The sequence below is a fragment of the Aethalodelphis obliquidens genome, unplaced genomic scaffold, assembly GCF_003676395.1.
Source record: "Aethalodelphis obliquidens isolate GAN/ISIS:26980383/991018 unplaced genomic scaffold, ASM367639v1 scaffold16, whole genome shotgun sequence".
In the NCBI taxonomy this organism is placed as follows: domain Eukaryota; kingdom Metazoa; phylum Chordata; class Mammalia; order Artiodactyla; family Delphinidae; genus Aethalodelphis; species Aethalodelphis obliquidens.
Genome location: NW_020837960.1, coordinates 11,716,010 through 11,738,568, shown reverse-complemented (window position 1 = coordinate 11,738,568; position 22,559 = coordinate 11,716,010). Strand labels below are relative to the sequence as shown.

Genomic DNA, 22,559 nt, shown 5'->3' with positions numbered 1-22,559 from the left:
GAAGAAAATCACCGTTTTTTATGAAGAATGAGACGGCTTAAATGCTTCTGTTCCCTGCGTGCTACAGTCCTTATCCTGCTTCACCTGCCCCTTCTGAGGCCAGGGGAAGGAGATTAAGTCTCTTTAAGGAACACTAGAGGTACAGTGCTTTTTTCCAGTGCAGTGGTATGAGCTATTTGAGTTGTGCCCTGACCATCTTCTCAAGGGTTTTCATAGAACTTGAAGATTTATGCCTGAGAACCCCCTGGGCTGGACCTATTAGAAAGTCTGCTACAAGAGCTGCTTGAAAGACTTTCTGAGTTAATAGAAAATGAGATTCTCTTGTCTTCCAGTGAATACCTTCTGGAGGAGTATGATTTGAAGGATGTCTAAAATCCCATCTAGCCTGTAATATCTTCTCGATTGACCTGTGGTGAGATTTGTGGTTCTCACAATTAATTTGTTGGAGGTTAGTCATCGTGTTTCTAAGAAGGACTAATGACAATTCAGATAAATCCCCAAAGAGGGATTATCACAGTAGGCTTCTGAATGGTCCCTCTGCCCTCATCCTCATTCCCCTACCATCTGTTTCTAATACAGTAGCCCAGGTGATCATGTCACTCTTCTCCAAGCCAAAATTGTAGTCTGTGACATCAAGACCAAAAACATTGAAGTCAACTTTAAGTCCTCTCTTCCTCTCACACCCATATCCAATCTCTAAGCAGGTCTCATCAGCTCAGTTTTCAAAGCATATCCAGAATTTGACCACTTCTTAGCATTTCCATTGTCACCCTCCTGGTCGAGCCACCAGCATCTCTTACCTGATTTATGATAGTGGCCTCCTAACTGGTCTCTGCTTTTAAGGGCAACAGACAAAGCCTGTTAGACAAATCCTGTTAAAATGTAATTTAGTTTGACAAGGGAGCCAATAATTCAGTGGAGAAAGAATAGTCCTTTCCAAGCAGATGCTGAAACAACTTGATTTCTACATGTAAAAGAATAAAGTTAGACCCCCTTCTCTCACACCATATACAAAAATTATTTCACAGTGGATTAAAGACCCAAGTATAAGAGCTAAAATTATAAAACTCTGAGAAGGAGACATGGCTATAAAACTTCATGATCTTGGATTAAGCAAGAGTTTCTGAGATACACCACCAAAAGCACAAGAAAGCAAAAGAAAAGATAACTTGGACTTCATCAAAATTAAAAACTTCAGTGTTTTACAGCAAATCATAAAAAAGTGAAACAACAGCCCACAAAATGGTAGAAAATATTTGCAAACCGTATATCTGATAAGGGACTTGTATCTAGGATATGTAGTAAAAACACATGCCCTATTAAAAAACGAGCAGAGGATCTGAACAGGCATTTCTCCAAAGAAGATGTACAAATGATCAATAAGAACAAAAAGATGCTCAATAATATTAGCCGTCTATGAAATGCAAATCCAAACCACAATGAGGTGCTGCTCCATACCAGCTTAGATGGCTGTGATCAGAAAGACAGATAAAATTACACGTGTTGAGGATATGGAGAAGTTGGAACCCTTATGCACTGCTGATAGAATGTAAAAAGATTGAACCGCTTTGGAAAACAGCTTGGCAGTTCCTCAGAAGGTTAAGCATAGAGTTACCATATGACCCAGCAAGCATACTTCTAGGTATTTACCCAGGATAATTGAAAATGCATGTCCGTACAAAAACTGGTATACAGATGTTCATAAAAGCATTGTTTATAACAGCTAACAAGTGGAAGCAGCCCAAATGTCCATCAACTGATAACTGGATAAACCAAGTGTGCTTTATCCATACAATGGAATGTTATTCAGCAGTAAAAAGAAATGACGTACTAGTACCTGATACACGAGAATGAACCTTGAAAACATACCAAGTGTAAGAAGCCAGTCACAGAAGACCACGTATTGCATGATGCAGTTTATATGAAATGTCCTGAAAAGGCAAATCTATGGAGACACAGAGTATATTAGTGGTTGCCTACGGCTAGGAGTTTGGGGGGTGGGGAGTGATTGCTGAGGGCTGTGGGGTTTCTCTTTGGAGTGATAAAAATGTTCTAAAGTTGATTGTGGTGACGGTTTCACAATTCTGTGAATATACTAAAGACCATTGAATCGTACACTTTGTAAGTGGATGAATGTATGGTGTGTCAATTGTATCTCAGTACAGATGTTTTAAAAATAAAAAGGGATATTACTCCGTTGTTCAAAACCCTCCAGTAGCTTCCCTTCTCATTCAGAGTAAAAGCAAAGTCTTTACGGTGGTCCTTGGTGCCTCGAATACTCACTACACTTTGCCTCATTTACCCAACTCTAGGCACATTGGCCTTGTTTCTGTGTCTCAGAAATGTTAGACTCACTACTTAGGAATCTTCTGTGTCCTCTGCCCGGAACGCTTTCCCCCATATCTATCCACAGGACTTTCTCACTTTCTTCAAGGCTTTATCCAGCTGTCACCCATCTAACCATCTTATTTAAAATGCAACCCCACCACAGCAGCTCTCCTCTTATGTTATTTTTCTTTATTTCTCTTAGAACTAACAGAATATGTACATGCACATATATACATACATATATATTTATTATCAATTAATTCGTTTATGTATTGTGTTAGCCTCTCATGAAGGCAAGAATTTTGGTCTGATATTGTCTACAAATACATCCTCAGCACCTAGAAGAGTGCTGAAATATAGCCGGTGCTCAGTGGGTATTTGTTGAATGAACGAATCCATATAAGATTGTTAGTGAACAATTGGTATCAATCTGATTAGATGGTTGGAACCTAGGAAACAGTAGCAGAAGAAAGGGGAGAAAGGATTTAAAAAAAAAAAATGTACCTTTGCAGATTGGTCAAAGTTGGGGATACCATCCATAAAGAGGCAACCCTGGGACTTCCCTGGCGGTCCAGTGGTTTAAGACTCTGCGCTTCCACCACAGAGGGCGCGGGTTCAATCCCTGGTGGGGAACAAAGATCCCACAAGCCTTTCGGCATGGCCAAAATGTAAAAAAAAAAAAAAAAAAGAGGCAACCCCATTAAGTCATGAACGGTGGAGGGTTAAGTTCTTGGGTGCTAGTTGAGAAGGTTCGGAAAGGAAATGGCATGGAAGGGCTCCCAAAGCAGAAAAGCGTTGGGTTAAAGGCAGTGCCTCTTCTTTTGCAGCTGTAATTAGGGGGGAACATTGGGCCTTCATAAGAATTGAGTTACTGATTAGCAAATCTAGTATGAATAAATGAGATGATTTCAGAGTTTTTGAGGCAAAAATCATTCATCTATGCTTCAGATGCTTGTTACGGTCAGGTATCGTGAAAAGGAACTGAGCAAACGTAACGCAAGAGGGATCAATTGGCATCTTGGTAGGCCTGTTCGATATTAACTCTCATTATTTCTTTAAACATCTCTAATGATATGCAATTAAAGGATTATTATTTGGAAGGCACTTCACTTTGAAAAGTGGCAAATGCAAGCATTGTTTCTATTTAAATGTGGATGAGAGATGGACCATATAAATACAGCCGATGAATGTATCTTTACCAATTCATCTTTTTAATTGATAACTTAAGAACTACTAATTCCATTGTAATTCTATACATGACACTAGAGAAAGGCAGTTAACCATAGAATCAATGTTTTTGGTATCAGATATTTTTTTCTTTTTCACTTACTGTCACACAGAGCTTTTCCTTAAATTACTGGATTGTTTGCCTTATACTTGACTGTCTAACTACATTTTGTTATGTTGAAAAGCTGATTAAAGACCCTTATATCTAAAGAACTATGGCCTAATTTATAAAATTATTTTCCTGTAGGTTGTATCATATACTGTGTGCTCTTTGAGCCTGGGTAAAAGGGCTTTTGAAAGTATTCATGTTGTAACGTAAATAATATGGCATGCCCAATGCTTTATAATAAAATTTGGAAAACACCATCTTATTAATAATATTTTCCTACACATGTTCAGTTAAAATACTGAAGATTTTCAAGGAAACTAATTATGATCATGAATTTAGGTTTAATTTAAAGTAAGAATTCTACAGAAAAAAAATAAAGAGAGAAAAATGGCTTAAAATCATAGCCCCTGTTCTCCTATCAGAATTGGTTCAAGTGAGGCTGGTCCCCTGTGTGGGAAGTGGAGAAGCATAAGAATTAGATCCCCCAGTTTTAGTTACGTTTGCTGTGTAAGGGCCCATTGTGTGTTCTGTGTGATTGGCAGATTAGCCATACGTGAATTTTAAATAATAAAAGTCAAGGTGTATTCATGATATTCACAAATTATGATTCGCTTGATAACATTTATGTTTGTGGATACCAGACCTTAAATCAGGTGGTCCTTTCTGGAAGGTCAGGCCCCGTCTACTTCCTTCTTGAGTATGTTATCCTGCTTTGCACTCACGGTATGTAAATGCATTAACTATGCTTTCTGGGTGAGGCATATAACTTGTATAGTTGGGTCATTAAGATTAATAGAGGGGCTACATATCTTGAAGTATTTCTAGTAATTACCAGACAGCCTGGGCACCGGCCTAGTGACTGACGCAGGTTTCCTCAAGCAAACGTTGGTCTGGATCTCCGGGAAATCTTTGCATTTGTCAGCAGCAGTGAAGGCCTGAATAGGCTGACAGGTACCCCTCTCTTCCATGCCTCCTTCCCGTTTCTGAGCATGCAAGCCTCTTCCATTTGCTTCAGAGCTTTCCTGAACTCTTCCAGATAGGTGGGAGCTCTTCCCCAGCACCGTTCTTACTGGCCAAGGACATCACCCAAAATTACAGTTTGTAAACAACATTAGCACAGGCTCTTAACCTTGTGGCAACTTTGCCAGAAAGCTTGCTCACCCGACGAGCTCGGTGTAATCTGAATACGGCCACACTGAAAGGAAACACTTGCTTGCCATTCCCAGGGCTAAATTAAGGGTACGTCAGGAATATTTCTAGAAACTGGAAACATAAAAGACATTTTCATCCAAATGAGTCGTTCAGTCTGATGTAATCCTGACTTTAGAAAAAAAATTCTTACTGACAGCACCTCTGAAACATAACCCGTTGACTAGAGGGACTAAGCAAAGCACGATGCTTCATCTGCTGAACGTTTTTGATAATTTTCTTGCCGTAAGTTGAGAAAATAAAAAATATTTACGATAAAGCTCTTCAGGTTTTCTGGCCTCCATTAATAATTAAAAGATCAATAAACGCACTGTAGCAAAAGTTTCTACACAAGTATAAATGTGTACGATTGAATCAATAAGGTACATTAAACGATGTGCCCTGCAACCCTGCTGCCTGAGAGAGCGCAAAGTAGGTTTAAAAAAAAAAAATCAATAAAAGGAGGAAAATGGAAGTAGTTAGTTCTGAAAATGGGTTTTGATCATCATTCTCTATTGTTCACTTTACCTTCTCTAATGCTGCACTTTTGTGGGAAGTCTGAGAAAGCAAGGATTCCTGCCACCATTGTCCATGCTGTGGTCAGTACTGAATGGAAGACCTGTGTTGTTTGAAGCCTGAACCTTGAACAGCCTTCTGGAGTGATGAGCTCTATGTGTGTTAACTGTCCTTAGGTTTTGAAGTGTTTTCCTCTGTGGCCTTTAACCTTTCACATTTCATTTTTGCTCCACGTTTGCCGCCTTCTTTCATACTTCCCGATTCTACAAGTACTTGGTGTGGTTGAGAATGAGTGGGAATAAATTTTATTGCTTGTTTCAGTTTGGTACATACTATAATGTGTTTTATTGATTACATTATTGTTTTGTTTTTATATGTAGCAGAGAGGAATTTTTTTATGTCTCTTCAGAAAAGCCAAGTTGTAATTGTGATCTTTAAAGGCCCAGCATCCTAGATTGTTACCTTAAATGTCACGCTTTCTGATATGTTTAAACACTGAGAATTTTGCTTAACATTTTATGGCATAGGAATGTGTCCCCCATTTTCCCAAACCCATTTTCCATTTTAAAACATTAGAGTTTTTTGTTTGGTTGTTTCTGTGCTGGCACAAAATTGACTTTAGCTGGGGCGTCTGAAAGCACGTTATAAATGGGCACCATCACCCCCCTCTTTGGAGACTGAGAAGCAGACAGACAGCAGTCTGGTAGAAGGCCTGCCTAGGTCAGGGCTGGCAGTGAAGTCCTAAAGATGTATCTTGAGCCTGGTTTTTCTCATCTGTAAAATTATGGTATGCGATCTCTAAAAATATGACTGGTTCTCATAGTAAGTTCTCTGATTCTGTGTCTCCAGAGCTGTCCTCTGTCCTTGGGAGTATATCCCACATACCTTTGTTCCAAACAAAGCAAACTGGATTCTCCTTTACGTCCCTCTTTATTACCATCTCTTCAACAGGAATGCTCAGTTTTCTCAGTTGCTAGCAGTACATGCTGTGACCTCATTAAATAATCCAGAGCTGTCATCCTCTATGCACCCATACCTACAGACGTTAAAACATCAAGTTGCTAAAGGCTCTTCACATCTGGGTGTTCTGAAAGGCAAATGACAGGTCAGAAGTTGATTGCTGGCCCCTCTGGATCTGCCTTATTGCCTTCTCCAGGATGAGTCCCTTAGGGAAAGGAAGTCAGGGTGACCTCAGCAGTCTCCAAAGATACTTTCAAGTTTGAAGGTGGCAGATTGCAGCAACACTTTTGTTTCTCTTTTGGTTACAGATAAGAACTTCTGCTGTCAGGGGATCTTATCTATTTGCATGGGTTATGGAGGGGGCTTCTATGGGCTTGACTTAGCCCCCATCCAAACAATCAGGGGAGTTTTCCTGAAGTGCTGCTGCAAAGTAAAAGGATGGAAGAGGTGCCCCTTGTCTTTGTATCCAAGGGCTGCCATAATAAAGTACCACAAACAGGGTAGCTTAAGTCAACACAAATTTGTTGTCTCATAGTTCTGGAGGCCAGAAGTCTGAAGTTGAGGTATTGGCAGGGCCGTGCTCCCCCGGACGCCTCTAGGGGGGGATCCTTCCTTGCCTCTCCCTGGTTTCTGGTGGTTTGCTGGCAACGGTGGGAGGCAGTCCTTGGCCTCCTTGGCTCGTGCTATGGCACTTCAGTCTCTGCCTTGCTCGTCACATGGCCCTTGTGTGTCAGCATCTGTACTCTTCTTCCTATAAAGATGCCAGTCATACTGCATTCGGGCTCACCGTAATGGTCTCATCTTAACTTGATTACATCTTCAAAGACTCTATTTCCAAATAAGGTTGGATCCACAAATGCCAGATATTAGGCTTCAACATACCATTTTGGGGGACACAGTTTACCCCAGAATAACGCTGAAGCTTTTTCCCATGTCTAAGATGCAGAGAGCCTCTCGGTGAGGCATTGAACCTGCAGATCAGCAATCTGAACAATGTATTTGGAAAACAAGTCTCTGGTACAAAGAAAGATGAAAAAAGCTTTTTTAAAGGACAGTGCTTTCGGTGTATTGAAAGACTGGGTCTCTGTTTTGCTTCGGAACATTCAGACAAAGTCCAAGGATAAATTACCACGTTGGAGGTGGCTTACGCTAATGCCTTTTGATGCTTCTGACATGTTTGTAAAGGCCAAGATTCATTTGTGCATAGAGGTTATTATCTTTCAGTTCTTTGTGTGGGAAGTAACTGAGCCGATGGTGTTCTTCAAAAACAGTTACTGGACCTTTCACATAGCAATTACTATCTGGTCTTTTATTTTGCTACAGAAGAGAAAATGTACCATTATATAAAATACAGTGTTATATAATACACACACACACACGCATATATATATATCTGTGTGTGTGTGTGTGTGTGTGTATATATATATATATATATATATTCCCCTGTAAGAATGGTATAAGATTATTTAGGGTACATGAAATCCTTATATTTTTGTTCCCCATTCCCCCGTGATACATATACTTTTTGTGGGGAGTGGGGTCTAATCATCCAGGTCTGAAGGTATATCCGGGAGAGAGGTTTACCCTCTACCACTAGGTATGGAGGGAGGTTCCAGGAAGGAGTGGCTAATAGTGAGGTGTCTCTTGTGACTGGCCTAGTCTCTTGGATGTGGGCTGTCTTTTATGCTGTGCTTGGGCCCTGTGCAATTAGCTGTAATCTGTGTCAGTGATGTGAGCTGTCACCATGTGCGGCCTGGCCTCTGGCACATCCAGAGCAGTCTGCTGGACAGGTGGAGAACTTGCTTTGTCTGGCTTTCATGGGGTGGACCGAAAGGCCAGAGAGAATCCAGTGAGTGCTGAGGGACAGTAAACGAAAAACATCAATAGACAGTGCTGCCTGAACCATGCTGAACTTTTGGAATTTACCAACTTAATTCTTGTGGGGATTTTCATTTAAGAAAATCTTGGAGCAAGATTTGAGAGGAATATATATCTTATTATTCTTTCAGCTAATAGCCCATTGTCTTTTTTTTTAAGGGTACTGTTTTTGGTATTGGTTCTTGAGTACTGAGCAGTTGGAAACTAATTCGCTTAAAATATTTTTTTAAGTGGTAGGGGGCTGATTGGGCCTTAATCCTTATTTGGCATGTGTGTTTCAGTGACTTGGTAGAAGATATAATTAATTTTATGAGAATGGAAGTGTATTCTAGAAGCTTAAATTGTTTATACATCAGTTTCAAATAGTCTTTGGTTAAAAGGATTTGAGGGAGTCCCCACTTTCACCAATGGACAGATCATCCAAAATGAAAATAAATAAGGAAACACAAGCTTTAAATGATACATTAAACAAGATGGACTTAATTGATATTTATAGGACATTCCATCCAAAAACAACAGAATACACATTTTTCTCAAGTGCTCATAGAACATTCTCCAGGATAGATCATATCTTGGGTCACAAATCAAGCCTCGGTAAATTTAAGAAAATTGAAATTGTATCAAGTATCTTTTCTGACCACAACGTTAAGAGACTAGATATCAATTACAGGAAAATATCTGTAAAAAATACAAACACATGGAGGCTAAACAATACACTACTTAATAACCAAGAGATCACTGAAGAAATCAAAGAGAAAATCAAAAAATACCTAGAAACAAATGACAATGGAGACACAACGACCCAAAACCTATGGAATACAGCAAAAGCAGTTCTAAGAGGGAAGTTTATAGCAATACAATCCTACCTTAAGAAACAGGAAACATCTCAAATAAACAACCTAACCTTGCACCTAAAGCAATTAGAGAAAGAACAAAAAAACCCCAAAGTTAGCAGAAGGAAAGAAATCATAAAGATCAGATCAGAAGTAAATGAAAAAGAAATGAAGGAAACAATAGCAAAGATCAATAAAACTAAAGGCTGGTTCTTTGAGAAGATAAACAAAATTGATAAACCATTAGCCAGACTCATCAAGAAAAAAAGGGAGAAGACTCAAATCAATAGAATTAGAAATGAAAAAGGACAAGTAACAATTGACACTGCAGAAATACAAAGGATCATGAGAGATTACTACAAGCAACTCTATGCCAATAAAATGGACAGCCTGGAAGAAATGGACAAATTCTTAGAAAGACACAACTGCCGAGACTGAACCAGGAAGAAATAGAAAATAAGAACAGACCAATCACAAGCACTGAAATTGAAACTGTGATTAAATGTTTTCCAACAAACAAAAGCCCAGGACCAGATGGCTTCACAGGCAAATTCTATCAAACATTTAGAGAAGAGCTAACACCTATCCTTCTCAAACCCTTCCAAAATGTAGCAGAGGGTGGAACACTCCCAAACTCATTCTACGAGGCCACCATCACCCTGATACCAAAACCAGACAAAGATGTCACAAAGAAAGAAAATTACAGGCCAATATCACTGATGAACATAGATGCAAAAATGCTCAACAAAATACTAGCAAACAGAATCCAACAGCACGTTAAAAGGATCATACACCACGATCAAGTGGGGTTTATTCCAGGAATGCAAGGAATCCTCAATATATGCAAATCAGTCAATGTGATACACCATATTAACAAATTGAAGGAGAAAAAACATATCATCTCAATAGATGCAGAGACAGCTTTTGACAAAATTCAATGCCCATTTATGATTAAAACCCTGCAGAAAGTAGGCATAGAGGGAACTTTCCTCAACATACTAAAGGCCATATATGACAAACCCACAGCCAACATTATGCTCAATGGTAAAAAAATGAAACCATTTCCCCTAAGATCAGGAACAAGACAAGGCTGCTCACTCTCACCACTGTTATTCAACATAGTTTTGGAAGTTTTAGCCACAGCAATCAGAGAAGAAAAAGAAATAAAAGGAATCAAAATCAGCAAAGAAGTAAAGCTGTCACTGTTTGCAGATGACATGATACTATACATAGAGAATCCTAAAAATGCTACCAGAAAACTACTAGAGCTAATCAATGAATTTGGTAAAGTAGCAGGATACAAAATTAATGCACAGAAATCTCTGGCATTCCTATACACTAATAATGAAAAATCTGAAAGTGAAATCAAGAAAACACTCCCATTTACCATTGCAACAAAAAGAATAAAATATTGAGGAATAAACCTACCTAAGGAGACAAAAGACCTGTATGCAGAAAATTATAAGACACTGATGAAAGAAATCAAAGATGATAGAAATAGATGGAGAGATATACCATGTTCTTGGATTGGAGGAATCAACATTGTGAAAATGACTCTACTACCCAAAGCAATCTACAGATTCAGTGCAATCCCTATCAAAGTACCAATACCATTTTTTTTTTTTTTTTTGCGGTACATGGGCCTCTCACTGTTGTGGCCTTTCCCATTGCGGAGCACAGGCTCTGGACGCGCAGGCTCAGCGGCCATGGTTTACGGGCCCAGCTGTTCTGCGGCACGTGCGATCTTACCAGACTGGGGCATGAACCCGTGTCCCCTACATCGGCAGGCAGACTCTCAACCACTGCGCCACCAGGGAAGCCCACCAGTAGCATTTTTCACAGAACTAGAACAAAAAATTTCACAATTCGTATGGAAACACCAAAGACCCCGAACAGCCAAAGCAATCTTGAGAAAGGAAAAATGACACTGGAGGAATCAGGCTCCCTGAGTTCAGACTGTACTACAAAGCTACAGTAATCAGGACAGTATGGTACTGGCACCAAAACAGAAATATAGATCAATGGAACAGGATAGAAAGCCCAGAGATAAACCCACGCACATATGGTCACCTTATCTTTGATAAAGGAGGCAGTAATATACAGTGGAGAAAAGACAGCCTCTTCAGTAAGTGGTGCTGGGAAAACTGGACAGGTACATGTAAAAGTATGAAATTAGAATACTCCCTAACACCATACACAAAAATAAACTCAAAATGGATTAAGGACCTAAATGTAAGGCCAGACATTACCAAACTCTTAGAGGAAAATATAGGCAGAACGCTCTATGACATAAATCACAGCAAGATCCTTTTGGACCCACCTCCTAGAGAAATGGAAATAAAAACAAAAATAAACAAATGGGACCTAATGAAACTGCAAAGCTTTTGCACAGCAAAGGAAACCATAAACAAGATGAAAAGACAGCCCTCAGAATGGGAGAAAATATTTTCAAATGAAGCAACTGACAAAGGATTAATCTCCAAAATTTACAAGCAGCTCAATATCAAAAAAACAAACAACCCAATCCAAAAATGGGCAGATGACCTAAATAGACATTTCTCCAAAGAAGATATACAGATTGCCAACAAACACTTGAAAGAATGCTCAACATCATTAATCATTAGAGAAATGCAAATCAAAACTACAATGAGATATCATCTCACACCAGTCAGAATGGCCATCAACAAAAAATCTAGAAACAATAAATGCTGGAGAGGGTGTGGAGAAAAGGGAACCCTCTGTACTGTTGGTGGGAATGTAAATTGATACAGCCACTGTGGAGAACAGTATGGAGGTTCCTTAAAAAACTAAAAATAGGGGCTTCCCTGGTGGCACAGTGGTTGAGAGTCCGCCTGTCGATGCAGGGGAGACGGGTTCGTGCCCCAGTCCGGAAGATCCCACATGCAGTGGAGCGGCTGGGCCCGTGAGCCATGGCCGCTGAGCCTGCGCGTCCGGAGCCTGTGCTCCGCAACGGGAGAGGCCACAACAGTGAGAGGCCCGGGTACCACAAAAAACCCCCACAAAAAACTAAAAATAGAACTACCATATGACCCAGTAGTCCCACTACTACACATATACCCTGAGAAGACCATAATTCAGAAAGAGTCTTGTCTACCAAAATTCTCATTGCAGCACTATTTACAATAGCCAGGACATGGAAGCAACCTAAGTGTCCATCAACAGATGAATGAATAAAGATGATGTGGCACATATTTACAATGGAATATTAGCCATAAAAAGCAATGAAATTGAGTTATTTGTAGTGAGGTGGATGGACCTAGAGTCTGTCATACAGAGTGAAGTAAGTCAGAAAGAGAAAGACAAATACCGTATGCTAACACGTATATATGGAATCTACGAAAAAACCAAAAGGTCATGAAGAACCTAGGGGTAAGATGGGAATAAAGACACAGAGCTACTAGAGAATGGACTTGAGGATATGGGGAGGGGGAAGGGTAAGCTGTGACAAAGTGAGAGAGTGGCATGGACATATATACACTGCCAAACATAAAATAGTTAGTGGGAAGCAGCCGCATAGCACAGGGAGATCAGCTCGATGTTTTTTGACCCCCTAGAGTGGTGGGATAGGGAGGGTGGGAGGGAGGGAGACGCAAGAGGGAAGAGATATGGGAACATATGTATATGTGTAACTGATTCACTTCGTTATAAAGCAGAAACTGACACACCATTGTAAAGCAATTATACTCCAATAAAGGTGTTAAAAAAATAAAATAAAAATGGGCAAAGGACTTGAACAGACGTTTCTCCAGAGAAGACATACAAATGCCTAAAAAGCATATGAAAAAATGCTCAACATCCTAATCCTTAGGAAAATGCAAATCAAAACCACAATGAGATACCAGTTCACATACACTAAGACAGCTATATATAGAAAAAATGCAGAAAATAATGTGTCAGTGAGGATGTAGAAAAATTGGAACACTTGTACAATGCTGGTGGAAATGTAAAACGGATCAGTCACTGTGGGAAACAGTTTGGTGATTCCTCTAAAGTTAAACATAGAATTATCCCATGATGCAGCAATTCCACTCCTAGATAGCTAGCCAAAAGAATTAGAAACCTGTATTCAAACAAAAACTTGTACATAAATTTTCATAGTAGCACTATTTACTATAGCCAAAGGTGAAAACATCACAAATTTCATCCAAAGAGGAATGGTAAGAATGTGTGGTATATCCATATTCAGCTATAAAGAATATTTAACCATAAATAGATTGAAATACTGATACATGATATACAACATAGATGAACCTTGAAAACTTCAATCTAATAGAAGCCACGCACAAAAGGCTACGTATCAAATGATTCCATTTGTATAAAATATCCAGAAAAGGCAAATCCATAATACAGAAAAGTGATCAGTGGTTGCCAAGAGTTGGGGGGAGAGGGAAATGGGGTGTGACAAAGGGTTTTCTTTTGTGTCAATGACAATGTTCTGGAAATTCATAGTGGTAATGGTTGCACAACATTATGAATAAACTAAATTGCACTACAATTTTCACTTTAAAATGGTTCGTTTTCTGTTATGTGAATATCACGTCAATTTTTAAAATGTAAATTAGAAGAGAGTAGGCCAGTAGTTCAAGAAAATTGTGTTGTTTTAGCAGAAAGAAAACAAAACTTTAGATTTGTATTACTACAATATTTGATGCTAAAATTCTTTTTGAAAATATTTTAAATAAATGTATCTAATGTTAGCCAACTTTGACACTGACAAATAAAATTCCCTTCCCGTGAACTTTCCGTTGTACTCTATATCTGTAAAGCATCTTTCTAGTACATCATCTACAAGTGGCAAAAATGGATATTTTCATTAAGAAGTGTATATATATATATATATATATACACACACATATAAAAAGGTATATTACATAGGATATCCTCTACCATATGAATACAGGGGCAAAAAGTAAATGAACCTAAAATTAAGCCTAGTAATTGAAGTTTCAGTATTTATTTTTCTTAAAAATTATCTTAGTATCTAAAAAATATACATTATTTAGATAAATTTAGCATCAGTTTAAAGTCTTAAGTTACCTGAATATTTTGGAGATCATCTTCAAGCTGACATACTATAAAATACAATTACTTTTGAAATAATATTTGTGAGAATAATGATTCAATTTTGTTATTACAGATCTACATATTTTATAATCTTAAACATTAAGCAGAAGCAGTGCTAGATCATTCAGTCAGTAAACCCAAATTAGTTTAGAAAGAATGTGGCCAAGTAGGATAAAAATGTATGAAAAAGTATTCTTTTTTTAAAAATTGAGATACACGAAACAGAATAGAGAGGCCAGAAATAAACCCACACAATTATGGTCAATTAGTTTATGACAGAGGAGCCAAGAATATACAATCAGGAAAGGACCGTCCCTTCAATAAATGGTGTTGGGAAAACTGGACAACCACATGCAGAAAATGAAACTTACACTCTACACAACATGCAACAATATGGTTGGTCCTTGTGGGCATTATGCTAAGTGATATAAGTCAGACAGGAAAAGACAAATACCATATGATCTCACTTAAATGTGGAATTAAACACATATATAACAACAAGCAAAACTCATAGATACAGAGAAAAGATTGATGGTTGCTAGAGGTGGGGGCTGCGGGGGGTAGGAGAAATGGATGAAGGGGATCAAAATGTACAAATTTCCCAAATTTCATGGGTATGTAATGTGCAGCATGGTGACTACAGTTAATAATATGGTACTGCATTTTTGAAAGTTGCTAAGAGTGTAGATCTTAAAAGTCCTCATCACAAGACAAAAAATTTGTAACTATGTATGGTGATGGATGCTAACAAGACATTTTGGTGATCATTTCACAACATATATAAATATCAAATCATGTCACATACCTGAAACTAATATCATGTTATATGTCAGTTATATCTCAATTAAAAATTGGTGCAAGAAAATCTTAAAAAAAAAAAGGATTTGAGGGTGTATACTTAAAAATAACCACAGTGTATCTCTTAATCTCATATCCCAGTCTTTCCCCTTCCCGCTTCCCTCTCCCCATTGGTAACCACTAGTTTGTCTTCTATGTCTGTGAGTCTGTTTGTTCTATTTTGATATATACATTCATTTGTTTTATTTTTTAGATTCCATATGTAAGTGATAATGTGGAGTATTTGTCTTTTCTGACTTACTTCCCTAAGCATAATATTTTTTAGGTCCATCCATATTGTTGCAAATGGCAAAATTTCACTCTTCTTATGGCTGAGTAATATTCCATGTGCATATATCCCACATCTTCTTCATCCATTTATCTGTTGGTGGACACTTAGGTTGCTTCCATCTCTTGGCTATTGTAAATGGTGCTGCTGTGAACATTGGGGTGCATGTATGGAATAGATATGCAGCAAGGATATACTGTATAGCACAAGGAACTATAGACATTATTTTGTAATAACTTTAAATGGAGTATAATCGATCTATAAAAATATTCAGTCACTATGTTGTACACCTGAAGCTAATATATTATAAATCAACTATACTTCAATTTAAAAAAGGATAAATACAGTAGGAGATAAATCTAGGTTCAATGTTTTTTCTGTTATTGGATACTTACTCATAAGGAGTGGGGGAAGAAGAAAGAGAGAAAATTGAGCCATACAACAGGGGTGGGTCCCTGGAGTTCAGCTAATGTGTCCTATGTCTCTTGGCAGGTCTGCCATTGGCTGTGTAAGGCTGTATAAGAATCAACCATGCAAATCCGCTGTTTTTAAGGGTTAGCTGAGTAGGGGCAGGAGCAAGGGACATCAGACTGGACTTGGTGATGTTGTAAGTCTCTTAAGTTATATTCACATTACAGGTGACTCCTATAAGGTTTGAAGTGAATTCTGATGCTGTTAATATTGATTTTAATTTTCTTTCCCTTTTCTCTGCTTGGGATAAAATGTTAATTAACTCTAACCTGTGAAACTTGTGTGCCCATATTGCTTGTTTAATTTACATTAGAAGTCCATGGGGCAAGCTCCTTTCTGTTCTCTGCAGTGCCAAAGACCCTGATGGCAGAAATGTTTATTATTATTAGGTATTATAATAATCACAATGTTCTGCTAAAATACTATGCTGATTGCATTTAGTCAGAAGTGATAGCTTTAGTCCTTTTTAACTTGAACTACTTTATTTTGCTTTAAGCTGATGAGACAGTGATTTCATCAGGAAGACTAAGCTAGATACTAAATTGAAATGTAGTTTGAATGCATTTTTGAATTATGCTGGTTATTCTGAGCCAAAAGCAGTTGCACCTTCATTGTAAAGTATGTTTTAATAATTTTAAATCTTCTCGCACTCCAGAATGGCTCAGTGGGTTTTTTTTTCTTTTCTCAAATTATTCCCAAACAAAGAAAAAACTAGGACGGGGACCAAGCCTAAGTAAGTTTGGCTGAAGAAGGGCATTATGATTGAGTGAAAACACGTGGCTCTAATATTCTGCTTAGAAATATCTTCAACAGGAACTTTTAAAACACTGTAAACTCTGTCAGTTACTGTAGAAGGCTCCATCCACAGAGAGTGACAGAGAACTGAGGCACACATCAGAATAATGCAGTCCAGGAAACACTCTATGGGAAACATCTTAACAGAGAAAACCTTGTTAATTAAAACTGGCTTGAAAAGGCCAGCCGAATGAGTGAAGTTTACATGGGAGTAATCTCTTGTGTATGGCAAATTGATGTGATTACCCATGGCCATTACCTAGAACTTGGCAGGGGTTCTGGGAAGTGGGGAGGAGCTCAGAGACATGGTGGGATGAGTGGGTTTGTGCTTGTCATAGCTCGTTACTCGTTTTATTCATTCAGTAGACATTTATTGGGTACCTCTTATGTAATTGGCACTGTGCTAGGAGCTGGGCATCTGGAGTGGAGGAAGACATTGTTTCTGCCCTCAGGGATGAGACGCACCATCAAGAAGACTGAGGAAGCCCTATGAGAGAGCAGTTGCAGGTTACAGGGTATCACAGAAGTACTGAGAATGGATAGCTAGACTAGCCCAAGCCAGGGAAAGCTTCCTGGAGGAGAGGGTGCCTGAGTTGAATCCTGCAGAATCGAGGTGAGGATGCGGGAACAGCGTTAACAAGCACTGAGGTCAGAAATAACGCAGGCACAGCAGGAAGCCATGAGCAGTTCCCGGACCACACAGAGTACGGGGCCGTGATGGTGAGGCTAGCTGTTGGACAGAGGTACATGGGAGCCTATGTTAGGGAATTAGGGCTGTAAGCGATACGGTGCTGATGAAGGGTTTTGAGCACAGATGAGATGGAGTCAGTTTTGTGTTTTACGAGGATCTCTGGGGAATGGTTTCTTGAATAGAGAATGGACTTGAGGGTGGGAATAAGACCAGAGGCATGCAAACTAGCTGGGGTCGGGGGAGACTTTTTGAGTTATCCAAGCTAAAAGGGAGAATTGGAATCTTATTGGTAAAAGCAGTCAGCCCTGGAGTTTAATTGGATGTAAGTTCTGAGGGCAATGAAGTAATATAGAATGAATCCCAGATTTCTTGTTTGGGCATCTAGAGGACTGCTGGTGCTAACGGCTGAAACTGGGAGCAAAAGTGAAGGATCAAGTTTATGGACAAAAATGAGGCTGTGCCTAATTTGATGCGCCATGGGAAAGAAACAGTTTCTCTGCTGCAAGGCCAGCCCTGGGGAGTCCACCTTTTCTCTCCTTCCTTTCTTTCCCTTCTTTTCTTCTCTTCTCTTTGCTGCTTTACTGCAGAAGTATTTAGGGTGGCTAACTACAGTTATGCATTTGGGAGCTATTAGCATACGTGGGGTGGGTAAAATTGTGAGAGTGGAAAAGATTCCCCACCCCAATGGGTAGCGGGGAAGAGGGGAACCCAAAGTTAGGGTAGGGGAGATTTTCCAGAGATTCCCCCAGAGGAGGGAATCCTACCCAGAAATGAGGGGGGGTGGTCTCCCAGAGTAGAAGCCGAGGGGATTCCACCATTTCCAGTGTGAATCATATTTACATGAGACGGCTGCCTTCTCCATAAATAATGCAAGAGAGAATGTTTACCTAGGCCTAGCTGAGTTATCCCCAAAGCCAAATTTTACTGTAATCAAGAGTGGTGTTTTAATCTGAGTTAAATAAATACTGATGTAGATTTTCTCCTTTATCTTAGCCTATATTAGATCTGGAGTACATATTGAGTAAATACAATTTTAGGGAACGTTGGATATTTGAAATATTGGATTTTCTGTTCTATCTTCTGCCACTTTTTCACTAAATGACCTCGGGCAAAGTAGATACCTATTTTGGGGCCTCTCTTTTCTCACGTATAGAACAAAAGGACTGGACTAAGTGGTTATTATGATTATTACTCTTGATTGAATGAATAAAGCAGAGAGAGAGGCTCAGGTTTGAGTTGGAAGGTAACTGGGTGCCCAGGAGCTCGTTAGGAGCTTAACTGACCAAAGAAAGGGCAGACACTTTCTCTCCACCCTCCTCTCCCAGTCACTTACGTTCTTGATGATGCTCCACACACCTCCATCTGCCATTTAAAAATAATTCAGACAAAATATTTTATAAATATGCATGATTGGATTGTAAAGATGTGGCCCATTTTTTCCTCTCCAACTTGTGTTTCATAGAACATTGACTAGTGGCATGTAACACCAAGGAGTTAGTGGTCAGATAAGTCTTGGGAAATACGACTCACCATACCCCTCTCTTAGAAATTCCCAGCGCATCTCACATTCTGCAAGAATTTCTGCTGTGTAGAAATGTTTTTTTCTTTTTCCTTAATCCAGCATTCATTTTCTCAAATGAATATATTAAATTCTTATTTTACTCAGACTCTGTTGCCATCCCAGAGAGTCCTTGATCTCAGTGCACTTTATGGGAAACAATAATGTATTTGCCCAAGCTCTCCAGATGTTCACTGAAGGGGTGGAGTATCGAATGCCAGAGACATGAGCACTGTGCTAGACTCAGATGGATATCACCACCCCGCGAAATCCTGCAATCTAAGGAGGCCTGGAAAATAGATGTGGAAAGAAAAAAATGCTTTTTACCCCTTTTAAATTGACAAGTGATGCTATTTTGTTCAGACTGTCTTTAATTCCACATTTAAGCAATGGCATTGAACTAAAACTTATGAATTTGAGGTTTCCACTCCTTTCTTTTATTCTGAGGACCATTCCAGGAAATGAACGTGCTCTGACTTGTGAAAATCTGGCCGGTTTGATTCATAGGTCACTTGCCCTCTCCCCACCTTAGTTTTGTCCCTTCATCCCTCTTCAGGGAAGAAGAACAAGAAAGATGACAAGAAAAGAAAAAAGCAAAGGAAAATAAAAGGAGGGGAAATTGGATTCATAAAAGCCCAAGAGGTATTAAATTCCCACAGCTGGCACCCCAGCTTTGAGTACTTTAGGCTATGGGACATTTCCTGTAATAAAAAGTAGGGTAAGTGGGGGCCTTTGTTTTACATGTAGAATGAGTTCTTGTTGTGGATTGGTGATATTAGTGTTCCTATCAGATGTGCTATTAATAATACGGCTATTTGGGTTCTACAAGTAACCTTAAAATTTGACTTCTTTAAAATGAAAGCATCAATAAGCAAATGCCTAATAATAAGGGCGATGATTTTAGCATTAACCCCACCCCCCAAAGCTGATAATATTTTTCAGATGGCTTCATACATTTGATTAAAGGTGGGGTTAGTGGGGAGGGTGGGATGGGAAGGAGAGTGGAGGGAGGCTGTCGAATCCTGTCTGTCCCTTGGCCATCTGACACAAGGTTTAATTCAGAACACGAGCCTCTCTACACTCCTGCCTCTGCTCCGTCCCCTCTTCTTCCACAGCAGCTGCCTGTGGACTCCATCACCATCTCTTGCCATCCCCGTTCTCCTCGTGGTGAGACCCCGACCACGTCTAAAATAGACTTTCTAGAACCACTTTGTGATGATGGTCTACTTAGGTTGTCTGCCAGCCAAGTAGAAAAGAACGTGGATTGAATTCATTTTAATCTGTGTCTGCGCTGTGAGGGACAGCACAATTCTGGTTATCCTTGCAAAGCGGAACCTCAACTGGGTGGTAGGGATAATTGCTGCATCTGGAGGTGGGTGTTGCTCTTTTCTTTCCATCCGGTTGAACACATGTAGTGAGGAATTAGCCACAGAATGATCATAAAGAAGGATGTAACTTGAGTTCATTAAAATGATTTGGAGGACATGGGCCTTTACTCTGGAGTCTGAGATGGCAAGAAGGGCTCCAGGAAAGAGCTGGAGTGTCAGTAACCAACACTTGCATGGGGGAAAGAAAAGATAGAGACAGATGTTCAGGGTGTTCCTTGGTGCAGGACTTTGGCCTTGAGGCCAAAGTTCAAGTGCTTTTGCCTAAAAGAAGCAATATGTTTTCTTTAGTCTCTTTAGGGCTGAATTCTGATCAAAGGAGAATTTCTACCTCCTCCTTTAAGCCTGTTCTTCTCTTTGTCCTTGATTGGCTAAAGCATTGGTTAAAGTGTATATTTTTGAGGTGATTCAGGTGTTCGCTAGTAGTTCATTTTTTAATCTCATGCAGATGGTAGGATGGTCAGTGAATGACTAAAGTTGAGATATGAAATTGCATAACAAAAGTCAGAGCTTAAAAACTTAAGATTTTCTTTGTCCTTTCATGTGTGTTTTTCTGTGGGTTTACATTTTTTCAATTGCACGACCATACTTAGTTTCATTCCTTTGTTGTCTGAATATGTGGTTTGCTTTGAAAAATAATATTGTCATCATGCGCTCCTTGGATCATATCTGGTTACCAAGAAAGTTAGGAGCATCAAACCTATTTTAAGTGGCTCATAGCTGGCCAGGAGCAGAAGGTGGCTGTAGAAATAACAACGGCAGTGACCAGCAGTTACTGCTCCTGCAGAAATTTATTACTGGTGGAAGATAAACTTGACACAGGAGACAAAAGATATGCTTTTATTAATATTTGTAAAATTCTTGCTGTCCAATTCCTGGCCTAGTCTCAGGGAGAGGAGCATGACTTCGGCTGATAAATGTGTTAGCTCTTTTGAGCCTTCTCTTTGGGACACCTCGTAGCAAGAGAATAACATCACTAGTTGGTGAACCTGAGCTCCATATTCTGTATAATATTATTATTATTAATAATATTATTATTTATTATATGTTTCGGATATACAGCATTGTAATTTGACACCTGTATATACTACAAAGTGATCACCATCCCAAGTCTAGTTACTATCCATCACCGTGCAGTTGACCCCCTTCACCCATTTTGCCCATGCCCCAACCCCTTCCCCTCTGGTAACCAGTAATTTAATCTCAGTATCTATGAGGGTTTTTTTTTAAATTTTGTTTGTTAATTTGTTTTTTTAGATTCCACATATGAATGAAATCATATGTTAGTATGTTTGTCTTTCTCTGTCTGACTTATTTCACATAGCATAATGACTTTATCCGTGTTGTCGCAAATGGCAGGATTTCATTCTTTTTTATGGCTGAGTACTATTCCATTGCCTCTGTGTGTGTGTGTGTGTGTGTGTGTGTGTGTATGTATATGCATTTGTGTATGTATATATACACAAATACATATACATACTACATCTTCTTTATCCATTTATCTATTGATGGACACTTAGGTTGTTTCCATATCTTGGCTATTGTAAATAATGCTGCAATGAACATAGGGGTGCAGATATCTTTCCGAATTACTGTTTTTGTATTCTTTGGGTAAACACCTTAGTCATGTGGTAGTTCTAGTCTTAATTTTTTTGATGACCCTCCATACTGTTTTCCGTAGTGTCTGTACCAATATACAGTCCCCACCAGCAGTGTGTGATGGCTCCCCTTTCTCCACATTGTCTTCCACATCCGTTATTTCTTGTCTTCTCAATAACAGCCAGTCTAAAAGCTGTGAGATGGTATCTCATTGTGGTTTTGATGTCCATTTCCCTGGTAATTAGTGATGCTGACGATCTTTTCACATGCCTGTTGGCCATCTGTATGAAATTTCTTTGGAAAAATGTCTATTCAGAGCTTCTGCCTGTTTTTAACAGGGTTTCTGGTTTTGTTTTTAATTGTTGAGTTGTATCAGTTCTTTATATACTTTGAATATTAACCCCATATTGGACATACGATTCATAAATATCTTTGCCCATTCTGTAGTTTGCCTTTTCATTTTGATAATATTTTCCTTCACTGTGCAGAAGCTTTTTAGTTTGAAGTAGTACCATTTGTTTATTTTGCTTTTGTTTCTCTTGCCTTCAGAGTCAGATCCACAGAAACATCCCTAACATTGATGTCACTGGGGTTCCCACCTATGTTTTCTTCTAGGAATCTTATGGTTTCAGGTCTTACATTGAAGCCTTTAATACTTTTTTTTTTTTTTTTTTTTTTTGCGGTACACGGGCCTCTCACTGTTGTGGCCTCTCCCACTTCGGAGCACAGGCTCCGGACGCGCAGGTTCAGCGGCCATGGCTCATGGGCCCAGCCGCTCCGTGGCATGTGGGATCTTCCCGGACACGGGTT

The 22,559-nt window shown here is 39.2% G+C and overlaps 1 protein-coding gene across 8 annotated transcripts in view; it reads left to right on the top strand.

Annotated features, from left to right (window-relative positions):
• The window catches only part of ENOX1 (ecto-NOX disulfide-thiol exchanger 1), a 611,692-nt gene that overhangs the window by 56,961 nt on the left and 532,172 nt on the right, over positions 1 to 22,559 (top strand). For 2 of the 8 annotated variants that reach the window (XM_027116186.1, XM_027116187.1), the window contains exon 2: positions 15,743 to 15,857. The exons of the other annotated variants lie outside the window; for them this stretch is intronic. The gene's annotated coding sequence lies outside the window, so the exon portion shown is untranslated. The remainder of the gene's footprint in view (positions 1 to 15,742; positions 15,858 to 22,559) is intronic. 8 annotated transcript variants of the gene reach the window in all.